At 45.0% G+C, this 15,175-nt stretch overlaps 1 long non-coding RNA gene across 1 annotated transcript; it reads right to left on the bottom strand.

Moving 5' to 3' along the window:
* Positions 1-953: 953 nt before the first annotated feature.
* Positions 954-14,916, bottom strand: LOC131832480 (uncharacterized). Its single transcript, XR_009354069.1, has 4 exons — positions 14,788-14,916; positions 13,917-13,993; positions 13,671-13,820; positions 954-2,439 (listed from the first exon to the last, which is right to left on the bottom strand). It is a non-coding gene; the product is annotated as an uncharacterized LOC131832480 (long non-coding RNA).
* Between the last annotated feature and the right edge of the window lie 259 nt (positions 14,917-15,175).

Genomic DNA, 15,175 nt, shown 5'->3' with positions numbered 1-15,175 from the left:
GGACAAATACACGTCTGAAATTCCTTGGTTTGCTAGGATAATTCTGCTTAACAGTATTATTCTTCATTTGCCTTTAGGTTTTTGAGTTTCTCTCCTCATTTTTGTTTGTGATTTTTATTTGCTTTTGACGTTAATGACCTACATCTACTTAAAAACATAGACCCTGCTCTGCAGAAAACGCGGTTCTCTCCTGGCTTGCTCTTTGTCTGAATTATGGAGAGGAGTCGATGGGTAAGATGGAACAGTGACAGGCTTCAAACTGGGTTTTTATTGGGCTTCAGTAGCTTTTAACCATATTTGCCATATTCTCTGACCTCTCGAGTGAGCATATGGCCCCAACATCATGGGGGAGACCCCTAGCTCTCTAATTTTTTATTTGGCTGATTTATGTTTACCTGGAGCTGCTTATTTGTCTCAGTCGACCACCACTAAGCCGACTGCCACTTCCACCCTCTCCCCCTCCCTGCCTCACCTCCTAAAGAGGAATTCTACTTTGGGAAATAAACATATCTTGCCCAGTAACATCCTTCCATCAGTCTGACCACCTGCTCTTCTCGGCAGTGTGGAACAAACTCCCTCAGCCCTTGCTCTAAGTAAAAGAGCATCACCTGGACCCTTGTAACACTTTATGAAAACTCAGAATCCTCATTGGAACCCAAGAGGCGGGTTTCAGCTCCTTCTAGCCACCCTTGACTCAGTTCAGATTCACCATTTGGAGGATAACGTACTTCGAGATTTTAGCTACTTCCTAGTTTTGATGCAGGTGGACTTTTCCTATCAAAACTTCATCCATTTTGAGGATGCCTGGGTGGCTCTATGGGTTAAAAACTCGGCCTTCAGCTCAGGTCATGATCTCAGGGTCCTGGGATCGAGCCCCACATCAGGCTCCCTGCTGAGAGCCTGTTTCCTCCCCTCTCTCTCTCTCTCTCTCTCTCTCTCTGCCTGCTGTGATCTCTATCAAATAAAGCAATAAAATCTTAAAAAAAAAAAAAAACCTTCATCCATTTTAAACTTCATGTTGTAAGTTTCATGGACAGGATAAAGACAACAGAACTTTACACCAGAACTTTAATCCCTGGCTTATGAGCATTTTGCTTCTCTTAGTTTCATTCAAAATCACTTGCTAAACATTTATTATACTATTGAAAGCTCCACTCCCTCAGCACAAATCATCAGTAGTAGAATTATGAAGTTGGCACGAATCATTTACACTACTAACTTAAAAATTTAGTGAGTAAATATTAGATGCAGAACAGTATGTAAGATGCTGCTTAAGATATAAAAATGAGTAAGACTCAAGACCTACTTTCAAGGAATACTATGGTATAACATGAGATGAGGATCTCGAAGTAACCATAGTAGCTTTGAATGAGGTCAGTGAATCATCTCTACTATTAGGACGTGATCGTGAGGATGGAAAGAGCTATGGAGGGTGTGATCACATCCAACTGAAGTGATGATGCAAATCGAAAGGAAAGAAGAAATGATGAGCAACATTCATGCTAAGTACCTTGAGGGAGGGTAGCATGACGGCAAGACACTGGGCTTGGGAGTCATAAGGAGGTGGGTTCACCTCTCGGATCGTACAATTACTGGACTGACTCAGTGAAACCACTCCTCTGTCCGTTTTGCTTCGGTAAAATGCCCAATACCTCCAATCTGTTGTAAGGACTGAGAAGAATAACGCATGTCACGATCCCTGCACAGGGCCAGGCTCACTGTAGGTGTTTCAAAAACATTTATTTTCTTGCCGAATTAACTCTGTTCATGTTTCATCCCTTAATTGCCATAGCTCTTATATTAACTATTTAACATACAGGAAAGTTTTTTGTTTTTGTTTTTAAAGATTTTATTTATTTGTCAGAGAGAGAGAGAGAGTGCGCACAAGCAGGGTGAGAAGCAGGCAAAGGGCGAAGTAGGCAGGGAGCCCAATGCAGGGCCCGATCCCAGGACCCTGGGATCATGACCTGGGCCAAATGCAGACACTTAACTGATTGAGCCAGGCAGTTGTCCTGGAAAGTGTGTGTGTGTGTGTGTGTGTGTGTGTGTGTGTTTTAAGATGAGTGTTCTTACCCCTTGTTAATTCTATCTGCTATATAATTGCATAATTCTTAACTATAATCATTGCTCTATTAACTCTCTCTCTCTCTCTCTGAAAAATCCAAAGAGAGAATCATGAAAGTGTTCCACAAACTGTTAAGTAATAGCCAGTGTAAGGAAATAGTATTACTGTCGACCTTATCTTAGGTTCCGGCCTTTAAAACGACATCCCAGCCCCCCTTTGAATGGGAGAAACCTTTAACAGACCTGAACTGGGTTTTACCCTGCTGCGCATTTAGACAATTTCTCTATTGATTGAAGGCTATTTCTCGGAGAATATTTAGAGTCTGCTTGAGGCTGGCTTGGGATCTTGCCAATGTTTTCCGTGGATATGCAACACTATACACACAAAAAGAAAATAGGTCAGAATCTCCTCTGGTTGTGCTGCCTCTTTCCTTAGCTAAAGGTCATTCTTAATCCTCCCCCAGCTCCCAGAACGCCGTGTGCAATGGGTTTTGAAGTGTTCTGGGAAAGAAGTGGCTTCTATAAAGAAAAGCAGGGAACAGATTTTTCATGAGAGCGAAGGGCCCTGCGTGTTTCTCAATTCCGTTTAAAACGCTGTAAAAAGGAGTTCGAGGGAAACTTCATGTCGGTCTACTTGCCGTGGTTAAACTTCGAAGTTACATCCCTGGACAGAACCCTGGCTGGAAGTTTAACCATGAGCCCTCCGTGACAGAGCATGGTAAATGAGAGGTTGCCACGGGCCGGTGTCACCACACCTCGTGCAGAGGGTGGTATCAACACGGCCCGAGAGTTCCCACGAAATCCAGTGACCAGCACGCTGGGACCAGAGTGAGACGACAGCACTTCTCGGAAACCCAGCAATGAGGACAAATTCTGAGAATGCCACGCGGCATCCTCAGACCGCCACAGACGATGTGGGGTGGGACAAGACACACACACGACAGCGAGGCCAACCTGGAAAGCCGCCTCCTTGCTTCCTCAGAGCTCCCACTGCTCGTGAGGAACACCAGCTGCTCCCAGATCTCTGCCTGCAGCAGCGGCCAACCAAGTCCATTTCCCAGAGACACTGGCAGGCCCCCCATCACCCTGAGTGTTGGCCACTGGCTAGACCACACAGCGGTCCCCATCTTAGAAAAGCAGTTATTTTCACCATTTGTTGTTCCCTGTGTATGAGCTCATTTCCACACTTCCTAAGGCTACCACACAATTTGAATTCCCTTTTTCTATTCATAGCAGTTGCCTCATCTAGTTTTGACTCAGCCATTATCAAAGCACGTGTCATGCTCTCAGACATGTGTCTGGAAATACTATGTATGTGACTCAGGAAACAAGGAAACATGAGCACGCAGGTATCATCCCTTTGGGATGATGTCCTTTATTTTCCAAGAGTGATGTTTTCCAGGTATCTGCTAATAAAAACTATACCTACCTACATACATGCATGCATGTGTAAATACAGGTACATATTTATGTGCGTATATAAAATCTGGTTGACGCTAACATAATCTGTAACAATCATTCACGTTAAAAGAAAGCATGGTAGTAACGTCTCCCGAAACAAAAATGATGAAATGGAAAACTATGTCACTGAAAATATGAAACAGAGCACGTTATTTCTAGGATCTATTACATTCTTTTGCTTCCTTGAGCACACACTCTATATTGATGTTGCTAAATTGTGGATATCAGTACATTTCTGCCTCCTTTTAGCCACCTCTCCCTTCCCTGCCAAAAAAACCCCAATTCTCCCAAACCAAGAAATGGTAGGTTTTGTGTTTACTTCCATTATATGGTATTTCCATTCATGCTGGGGAAGTGACTATGTATGTGTTTTGCTGTGAAACTGGTAAAAATGCCTGTGACTGCCCAGGCTTGGGGGCTGGAGTTCTAGAAGAATGCCCAGCCCAGGCTTATCTCAATGCCTGAGCTCAGACATTTCATACCTCTTCTACCTCTCACTTTCATGTCTCATCTTAATGTGGGCTTTCACTCACCTTCGTCTGGCTGTTAGCCCACCTTTGTACTAATCTCCTTAGCTTTCCTATGGGGTCTGGAAACACTCAAATAACATCAAGATGACCCTAACACTTTGTTTTGTCAAGTACTCTGAAACCTTGGCTCCCTGTTGTAGGGATATCTGATCACCGTAGCAAAACAAGTATATATCGACTCTAGTTCCCAAATGAATTGTACCTTCATTTCTTGCCATTAAACAGAAGTATGGCATTTGGGAATGAACTGGGTAAGTTGAGTTTCATTAAGTAGATACATTGAGAAGACATAAGTAATGCTGCTCTTAGTTCACATGGCTGTCCTTTGAACCAAAGAAGCCACTCTGGCAAGGGGTGCTTACCCTTGGGCCCACAAACACCCAGAGGGCTCTTAGATAGAATTTCACGGGTATATACATTTGGAGGGAAAAACCCACTAATTTTCCAAACCTGAAATTTTGCTTTTCTTTTAATTATGAAGATAGGCAACAAACTATAATGGTTTCCTATGACTTTGTCACCATTAGTTGTTGCCAGTACCTTGAAATATCATTAATGTTCATCCCTACTTTCAAGGTGTAACACTTACTAAACCCACCAGATCTTATTTAATGTGTTAATAAAGAAACACCTATATTACTATACCACATCTGTTTTTAAAATTTTCGTCAACATAATTGGTTCCCTTAGTATCCTATGTTTTTTTGTTTTTTTGTTTTTTTGTTTTTTTGTTTTTTTTTTTTTTTTTTTTTTTTTTTTGGTCCTTGCAAGAACATCACTGGCTCAGTGGGTTAAGCCGCTGCCTTCGGCTCAGGTCATGATCTCAGGGTCCTGGGATCGAGTCCCACATCGGGCTCTCTGCTCAGCAAGGAGCCTGTTTCCTCCTCTCTCTCTCTCTCTGCCTGCCTCTCTGCCTACTTGTGATCTCTCTCTGTCAAATAAATAAATAAAATCTTTAAAAAAAAAAAAAAAAAAGAAGTGGTTCACAGGCTCCACCAGACTTCCAAACAGGGCCGTGGCTCAAAATCAAAGAACGTGACTCCCTGCGCTAGGGTTTCACAGATGAACTTGAGTTGCCGATTTATATATACATCATCCCAGTGGGAGCACAGCAAATGATAATGACTAATGCTCGAGAAATGGGATTTAGGCATGGGCTTCTAACAAGTGTTCAACCCTCCTGGGTCAAGAAACTTCAATGAAAGGGCGGAGAGAAAGAGAACCCGCTGTCAGCAAGCGTTCAGAACTGCAGAGCAAGCCATTGCATAACCATAGGCTGGATTCGCTGGTTGGCCTTCTTTGTCCAGCTTGCTGAGATGATGATATCCCGGTCTTCAAGAATGATTATAGGTTACGAGGCCTGCAGGTTCAAAACTGCCCTCTGCGGCTATTTGTAAGTTCCTCTGACTCTTCCTTTATTGCCTACTGAGATCCCTGGTTGTTCACCCTAGAAGTTCTAGCTCATTCCTTTGACTCAGGGTTTCAATTAGACCTTTACAACGGAAGATGATTCTTCGTCTTCAAGAGAAGCTGACTCCATGGTGTCAGGTCCTGCCGGACTTGAGATGACCCCTCCCTTAATTTCAGTTGATTCATATTCTCCGTGGCTGACTCAGAGGCATGGCTCAAATAATGATGACATCATTTTAAACTTATAAAATTTGAAGGGGGCCAGGGACAGAAATAGAAGGGAAAGCACGTAGAATGGATGATAGGAATAAAAGGAAAACTGTATATGGAATGAATGACTGCCAGAGGCCCTTTGTCTTGGAATAAAACAGAAACTTAACTAATAATAGCACATAACTTACATGTGAGTGGGGTTTGTCTAGTCATTATTCAGTTCAAGGTCCTTCGAACCCAGCCAAGAGTTACAAAAACTGTATCTCAGAAAACATTAAGGACAGGACCCAGGCCCCATATTGGAAAGTGAGGCTTAAGCCAGGCCAGGGGGCTAGGCTCTCTACTCCCTACTCTTGGCAGGACTTCTCCACACAACACAAAATCTGAAAAGCCTAGAGTCCTCGGGGGTACTGCTTGAGAAAAACGAAACAAAACATAGAACTGTATACTGGCCGAAAACTAAATGAGACTCAGGAGAAAAACAGTAAACATCAGCACTTCCTAATGTTTATAACACTCGCCAAAGATCAAAAAGGACAGGGAAGCATTGTTGGCCATTTGAAGTAAAACAACAACGACAAAAGTGGTAATACATAGAGAGGACAGGATTTAGCAAAAGAAACTGGAGGTCAAAAACCATTGAGAATCTACTTGAAGTTATATTTCAATTTTTTAAAAGGTTACTGCTTATCTATTCATAGGTTTAGTTTTGGTTTTTTTAAAGATTTTATTTATTTATTCAACAGACAGAGATCACAAGTAGGCAGAGAGGCAGGCAGAGAGAGAGGAAGGGAAGCAGGCTCCCTGCTGAGCAGAGAGCCCGATGCGGGGCTCGATCCCAGGACCTTGGGATCATGACCTGAGCCGAAGGCAGAGGCTTTAACCCACTGAGCCACCCAGGTGCCCCCATAGGTTTAGTTTTTGTTCATATACATTGAAGCATAATATATGTACATTGTATTATCCACAAGACAACAGGACCTGTGATACAAATAATATCTTCCATGGTTTTTAAGTACATTTCTTATATAGTTTTCTGAATAATAGCCAAAAAAATTATGTAACATTCTTGGGCTTTATTCAAAAATAAGTAAATAACTTTATCTTTGGGTTATTTTGTTTCTCATGATCTCTCACCCAACTACAGGGAAAGCCTGATGCTTGTAAAAAGGAAAACACACACACACACACACACACAAACAAAAAGGAGGATGGAGGGCCCCACTGGTCTCTAAACATTGTGCACGTGAGCGGTTGCTACACAGGTTTCCAGATTCTGATTTGAATCTCAGGGGCCAGAGCTGTGTGTGTTCCACAAAAGGCCCTTTGAAACTCTGTTCCCTTCCTGGTCTGACAAAGCCCTAGATGGCTGACCTTTGAGGGACGGACAGGTTGGTTTGGCTTGGCCTCTGATCTCCGTGAAGGACTGTGAGCCATGCTCCTCTGTCTGGGAGCTGCCGACTACTTCCTCCATTATATTTAGCTCTTCGGTTATTTTCCTAATGAGCTGTCTGTTTGCCTCCAGCCTTCCAGCCAGAAAATGAATGTGTGCAAATTACAAAGTACTGAGTGCTTGAGACCTACAAGGGGCTGCTCTACACACTTTGAAATCCACCCGCTCTAGAGTTCTTGCTGGGGCTGGGTCTTTATTCCATTTGCCCCATGGCCCGACAGGAACATGACCTTCCAGTCCTTCTCTCAAATGATCACCTCCACAGCTGCCCTTCCCCACACCCCCCCCCCAGCCTTGCTGGAGTGCTAAGGTAGCTAAGAGGCTGATGAAGCACGGGCTTACTGTGGCAGCAATTCAAGGACAAAGGAAAAATTAAAATGTATTTTAATCAACCTGGTAATTGCCATGGGAGAATTATTTACAATTATGACATGACTCTGAATAGTCTATTTTGAATTATGTGCAGAGAGGTTGGAGAAGGAATCTTAAGAAGAAGGAATGGGGACTCTTAGGGTCATCATCAGCCTCTACTTCCTAGTGTCCTACAGACAGGTTTTTGACCTGCCCCACTCCTCCACGAATCTTCCGCTCTGAGTCGACATGACTCAGAGAATTCAGTCCCACTGGAAATGTGGAACGTGGTGAGCCTCAATCTGCCTTCATAGGAACTTCTCCACTCCTGTAGTTGTACCCTTGCATGCCCCCAAGTAACTGGAAATTGTAGAAACTCACTACTTTCCATCTTCAAAGCCAAATGACATTTTGGTGGTGGCTTGGAATCTTCATTTTCAGGGAGTTGATGGACACCAAAATATATACATGGCTATGTCTTCACAGACAGAATATTGCACGACCCCCGCCTTTCATGTCTTACAAAGGACTTACGTGCACATTTTAATTAGGTCCCATTATATAAAATGGACATTGATATTTTTAATTTTAAGACCTAGGAGGTACTGTGTAACCAAGCTCTCTCTGAACCAGGAGAAGCATTTTGTACATTGTTGGTGGAAAAGCCCATCATCAGTATGTCTGTGAGAGTCAACACAGATGGACACATGGCTGCCATGCAAAAATCGTTTTCTGCTCAAGGTGAAACCAAAGAATAAATGACCTAGAGAAGATCTGGAGTTGATTTAGCAACTGTTAGATACTGCCAAATACTGAGACTTGATTTTTAAAAACTTATTAAAAGTATATATACATATATATATATACATGGATAGTGTATGTTTTTAGAGGACTCACAACAAGAATTCTTGGGGGGGGGGGGGGACCATTACCCAGAGCACTTAAAATACAGTGTAGGTTTTAAAAGTTAATTTATACATAGCTTTTAGAAATCGTTTTAGAAAAAAGAAAATTACAGGCAGAAGATCCCATGACTTAATTGGTGGTGACAATTTTTAAATTATATTTTCAGGGCTCAAACAACCAATACGTCCCACACCCCACGTATCCCTACTTTTCCCCCAGTAACTTTCTGCTGGGCAGGAACGAAGGGACAGCAGTTGCAGGGTCTGACTGACATTATGTGCCTACTACTTCTCCAGCCCTGGCAGGGCGAAATCATGGGGCTTGGAATTTTATAAACACGAGTTTCTTACTCCATGCTCTAGGGAAGGTAAACTCCAAGGCCTGGCAGACGGGGAAACGCCTCCCAGTTTCCAAAATTGGACAGTCAGGCCTGAACCATGGGATTCAGCTGCCCCAGAGTAAGCCTGGGTGGCCACACTGTGGCCACATCAAAGCAAAACACACATGCAATTTGGGGACATTCACCCTGCAAGTTTTGATGGGAATGTGAGTAGGAGGAGAAGAAGGAGCAGTCCCTACCTCTTACTTCCAGGTCCCCCCTCCCCCTGGGACCTCTAGGATAAACTGCTCCCCTCTGTAGTCTGGGACTCTCACTTGTTGGACAAGGAGCTTGTTGAGTCTCACACATGAATGAGGAGCAGATGGAGAAGTAAGCCTCACTGACACTGCTTCCCTGAGTGATTCCTCTCCCAAACCCCTCATGGAAAGCCCTCCCCCACCAAAAAATCAATCTCCTGACCTTTAAATCTAGCTTCTGTCCTACTGAGAGGTTGCCAAGCACAAAGCATTATAGGGACTCCTATCACAAAACTAACAGGGCCTGAGCCACCGGAAGGAGAGAGCTGCTCTTTAAAAGCTTTTAAATGCTGTTATATTTTTACAACCACTTACTGAAGAGGTGAATTATTTTCTACTCCTCCTTCCCCAGAAGCACAGACATTAAGGTTACCTGGAAACCTGTCCAGGAAGCATGGGGCAAACAGCAACCAAGCCATGGAAACATCCAGATCCGTCATCGAAAAGGAGATGCTATCAACAAGGTCATATCTGGGTAGAGGTGGACTGGAAATTTCATTAGTTTGCATGTCCTGGCTATTTGGGGTATGTGGGGGGGCGTTTACACATGCATTTGGGAAGGGAGTTTGTTCTTAGCTTGGCATGTGGGGGAGCTTGGTTAGGCTAAGTTGGAAAAGAGGCTCGAGACTGGATGCTACTCATACTGTGGACTATCCCAAGGAAGGAGGAAGCACAAGGAGAAGACAAGGCGTCGGAAGGCACTGCGTCTCATCTGGAAGAACTTCCAATCTGCTGGCGATGTGATGAACACAGAGAATGACCCGAGAGCCATCCTCAGGTTTCAGAAGCACAATAACATACCACGGAATAACGTCTCCTAGGGAGACCGGATTTCATACTGAAGGTGGTTTTGAATAAGATCTTGAGAGACACAACAGCAAAGATGGGAGAAAAGATGGGGTGGGGAGCGCCTGGCATGGTATGTTAGCCGGACGTGCGCACTGAGGACATGAAACAAAATGACGGGAAGAGGGTTTGAGGAGAAATTTACAGTGTTGTTTATTTTGAGGTTTTCATTTTCCTGACTGTATGGGTGAGAAGGGGGAAATGACTGTTCTGTCTCTTCATGACCTTAGCTACTGAGGAAAAGCCTTCACATTGTGAAAGCCGGGTTTTTCGCTTTTTTTTTTTCTTCTTCTATTTCTAAAGAGCTTATTCCTAATGTGTATTTCATTTCCAACCAACACCCCGTCTATGTCAGATGAGGTGATAAAACGTGTAATTATAGAGAAGCAAAGCTGTGACTCAGCTCCTTCCCCGCGCAGCCTTGCCCACAGACGCGGGGCTTTGGGAAGTCCAGCTGGCAGAAAAGCAGCCGCGAGGAGCGGGGACACAGAAAAAAAGGCTGTGTGGCCACTCACTGCACCCATTCCCTTTTGCTCTACCCCCAGAACATGTCCTTTCTCTGATTCAGCATTAAGAAAGCGAACCAACGAAACTGTAATCTGAAAGGGAAGCTATGGGCAAACCCTGTTGTGAAAAATCAGCTGGAACCCTTAAGGCAAGCTGCGGGACAAGCCCTGGGCTTTCCACACCGAGTGCTTTCCACACAGCAGCCCTCGGTTGGATGAGGGGCGTCTGGGCCTCTGGTGAGTCAGTAGAACATGGCCACGAATCTTGAGCAACCGTAGAGAATCAGACACTAAAAATACAGACAGGAAATCTCCACAACACAAAGAATTCTCAGGAAGGGAAAGGGGGTGAGTGATAAAACCCCAGCCGATGGGGCCACACACCTCCCCAATTACACAAAACCAAAGCTGTCGATCTGGGACTACCGAACGACATTCTCGCCAGCCTCTCGGCCTGCGTGTTTCACAGATGGTGGCTTCCTTGGGTAATAGGACTGAGAGAACACTCATCTGAGCATCAGGGAACGTAGCCATGGTCTCGCCAAACCCTCTTGATTGGTGGGAGACACCTGAGCTCGGCCCCTCTGAAAATGGAACGAGCACATATCAGATTTGCACCTGGTCTTCCTCACTCACCTCACAAAGGGGAAGTGGTGTTTAAAGGCATGAACTGGAAGCTGGGTACTTCACTGTACCTATGATATCCCGCGGTCTTAAAAAATTCAGACAAGCCCTCTCTGAGTCTTAGTTTCACCATCTCCAAAGTGATGTGAATTCACCTTACCTATTTTATTCTACAAAGGTCACATATTAAAAATGCCAGACCCGAGCATGTTTCTTTGAGTGAAGAACTCTTGTTTTCTGGCTTTATTCATATCTACTACCCTCATAACTCAGGATCAATCATAATCTCTTAGCAAAGTTTCCTTTTGCATTTGTTTCCTCTCTCGCATAAAACACATGCGCATGCGTGCACACACATACACACGCTAATAAAGATTCTGAATTCTTTCATTTTCTTCAATTTCCATACATTTCTCTGAGTGAGCAAGAACAGGAGAGAATCTACAACACAAGCCAAGAATTACTCATAATATTGCATATATCCATGAGAATATATTACACACACAAGCATCATTCTTCCCCTGTGCCCTAAGGGGTAGGGATGGGGTGAGTTTATTTAGACTAAGCTAAACTCTGCTGAACTTGGTTTTCAAGGTGTTCAAGCTTTTGTGTGCTTACTCACCTGAAATGTCCCTGTCCCTGTGCCTGGAAAGTACTCAGTGCTTGCATCATGCTCCTCCCTCCTGTGGACCCCCACCCAATTCCACTAAAGCCAGAAACCCTGGGACAGCTGGTGACCCCCGCCCCATCCCCCACCAGTGAGTTCTGGAAGGAAAAAGGCAGTCAAGAGAAACCGTATATTTCCTAACTTCTCCAGCCCCCAAAGATCATTTTTCTCAGTAAAAACCTTCAAGAACCAAACATCAAAAGCCAGACACAAAGCCCAATTAAAAGCACACACACACACACACACACAAAATTAACGAGGCATAGAGATTTCTGTAGGAGAACTTTGAGGGAACAATGAGATTTGAGATTACACAACAAGGTGGGAAAGGGGATTGGACGCGGGTCGGAAAAATCCCGGAGGAACAGCTAGCTGAAACTGGAAATGAGGACGTGGGTATCTTCTCTGGCATCTATTTCCCTCTAAATGTGGGAGAAGAGTCAGAGCAACACACTGGGGAGAGTCAGGTGAGAAAGTCACCTTTGTGTGGCTCAGACACTACCCTGCCTACCCTGTGTACCTTCATGTCCAGGCCAGAAGCTGCTCCCATCCCCCTCCTGCAGGTGAAAAGCCCCGCCGCCTGTGTCTCCTCCCTCCCAATTCCAGTCAAGTCAATTCTCTTCAGGTGCTTCTGCTGCTGTAAATCCAGGCTATCATTCAGGCTCCCTGGTCACTGGCTCAAACCCTTCAGAACTTTCCAGGTCTGTTTTCTCTCTAATTCTAACACCATCTTGTGTCTCTTCCCCAACACCAAAATTCTGCCATAATCCTCAGAACAGATCAACTCTAGTCATCTACATTTTTTTTCTAGGTGCAGAAAAAAACAAAAACAAACAAACAACAACAAAAAAGAAACAAAACAAAAATCCTCCAAAACCAAAACTCTGGGCGGGTTCCCCTCAGTTCATTTCCCCTCACCCACATTTTCAGCTCCCGCTCTGACCAACTCACCGTCTCCAAGAACAATCCCATCCTGGGCCTCCTGCCAGAATAATGTTTTTACAGTTTTCACTTGAATTTCTAAACAGCATACTTCTGAACACACAAATAATAGACAAGGCAGACCTATTTTTGGAGCTAAGAGTGACAAAAATCTCAAAATACAAATCTGTCCCAAGTTGGTTTTAAAAAAAGATAGTGCCCTTGAAAAAATAGCTGTGCTTATCAAATACTCAAATATATTCCACGAGCACAAATAGTAAGCGTCCAAAGCGAGGGGAAAGGGTCAATGCCGTCTGGTTTACAGAAAGTGAACCTGAGTCATGGTGAGGTCCTGAAATTCCATGAACTCATTCTGCCTGTAAATGCCCCAGAACCAATGGTGAGCAAAGCAAACTCTGGCCAGGCAAGCAGAAGCACTTTGTTTTCCACTACGCGGTGACGCCAGATCCCCCGTGCCTCTGACAAAGGCCCTCGTCAAGCCGGTGTGTCATCACTTGCGTTCGCCACGGCTGCAGCTCAGGGCGCAGGAAAACCCACTTCCCGACTTCCCAGTAACTGGGTTGCCTCCCCGGGAGCGGGGGCCGGCCGGCCGGGATCGCGCGGGGTGCAGCGCCATCTGCTGGACGCCGCCCGGAAGAGCCGCAGCCGAGCTGACCTCGGACTCCCCCGGAGGCCCTAGGGGTGCCCTGTTTGCTTTGAGGCAAGGACCGAACCTGACTGGAAGGAGAACAAAAACACTAGCAGAAAGACGCACTCTTGATCCCAACCCACCCTCAGAGGCTCACGCGATCCTTTCTGCACTATATTATGGGGTGTGGTGTGTGTGCACACGCCTGTGTGTCAAGGTTTGATGTGGTTGTACATTTGGGTGGGTCCAGAGGTGATCTCTTAAAGGTTGGGAAGGTGTATCATCGTCATCCTCCGTGCTGGATTTGTGAGGAGCTCTATAGTGGGCAGCTACTCTCACATAAATTACCTCACTGAATCTCCTACTACTCTGTACAGGGGATAAAAACCCTCTCACCCCGGCTCTGCTCTAGCAGAATTACTTATAACCTCACCTGTTGACAGCAAACGAATGAGTTTTCCCCCCTCTCAAGCGACTTCACCTGCATGGAGGCAAAGACTCACAGTCCCTCAGCCAGGTGGTACTGGCCATCACTGTGGAGGAGATCCAGGGCACACCCCAAGGGGAAGTAAACTCCAGCCAGCTGTGTGAAAAAATCTGAAGTCAAAACTCAGCCACTTCCAACAGGCTGTGTGTCAGAAAACCCGTGCGTGTGGGTCTTTGTCAGAGATATACTCACATATGTCACAATTATGAGGTGACTTTCCCTCAGAAGTTCCTGACCTAAAGCCGTGGATATTTGTTGAAGCAGGAGGCCTGAAAGACAAAAGTAAAGGTGTTTCATGAAGAATGCCACTGTTTAGCAAGATAGCAGTGTCTACCAACAGTTCTAGAAACACCAGGGATTGACCCAACAGACTGAGTCTTCTGGATTTTCCTGGTGACTGAATAATACAAACAATAGTACGGCGAGGGCTTCCTTATGTCAGGCAGTAGGATAAGTACTTCACCTTTTCTTTTCTCCTGTAATCCTCACAACTACTCTAGGAGATAAGCACTAGGCTTAGCCTGCTTTACACATGAGGAAACTGAGGCTCAGAGAGTTTGAGGCCTAAGTTTACCCAAATCAGGTATAAAGGTAGGACTCAAGCCCAAATGTGTCTGGCCCAAAGACTATGTTCCCAATGTTTACTGCTTCCCAGATGTTAGTGCCATACGAGGCAGTGAACTATAGTATATTTTACTTGTTATTTCAAGGCCAAAAATGACTCATCAGCCACATGACCACACCAGTCATTTTCAATGACCCCTGGACTACCCAAGCAGGGCCTGAAGAAAGAACTTTCGTTCATTTTGTTTTGAGCCAGGATGACAGACCAAGAATGGCTGGAACAAATAGTTCTAGGTCAGAGGTCAGAGGACAGACCCAGACTCCCAGGGCCAAAACAAACAAGGCTCTCTGTGCCTTGTGGGGGCCCACAGGCTGGGTCTGGCACCCATGTCTTGGGATGGGATGACGGGGTGTGAAAGGTGGCCTCCCCCATTCTTAGGCAACTGGGGTGGATGAGGAAAACATCGTCCTGCCTTCAGCTTCCTGTTCTGCCACATACCAGCAGGGAAGCTGTGTGACGGCCAGGAAGGGCAGCCTTCGGCAGCGTCATCTCCCAGAACTTCACAGAGGCCAAAGCTTCTCACTCTAAAGTGGCATTAATGACTTCCATGCTGAACTGTCATCAGGTCACGCGAACCAGTGTGTAAGAAGGTGCTGGTGGACCCCAGGGTTCTGCAGATAACAGTGAACGTATGGTTATCGGTTTCACAGCTAAACAAATATTTTATTAATTCTCGCATGTGCTTTTTGGAGAAATGGTAAAGAGATATTATCTGTGCAGTCTTTTGCCCTCTGATAAAAATTCTGGGTAGTTACACACTTGGAGGTTTCTGTGAGGCGGTTTGACCTGCCCGGCCAACCCAGGTGACATGTTCATCAAAAGCGTC

This window comes from Mustela lutreola, chromosome 5 (assembly GCF_030435805.1).
Source record: "Mustela lutreola isolate mMusLut2 chromosome 5, mMusLut2.pri, whole genome shotgun sequence".
In the NCBI taxonomy this organism is placed as follows: Eukaryota; Metazoa; Chordata; class Mammalia; order Carnivora; family Mustelidae; genus Mustela; species Mustela lutreola.
The sequence above is the reverse complement of the archived record's forward strand: the minus strand, read 5'-3'. Positions and strand labels throughout refer to the sequence as shown.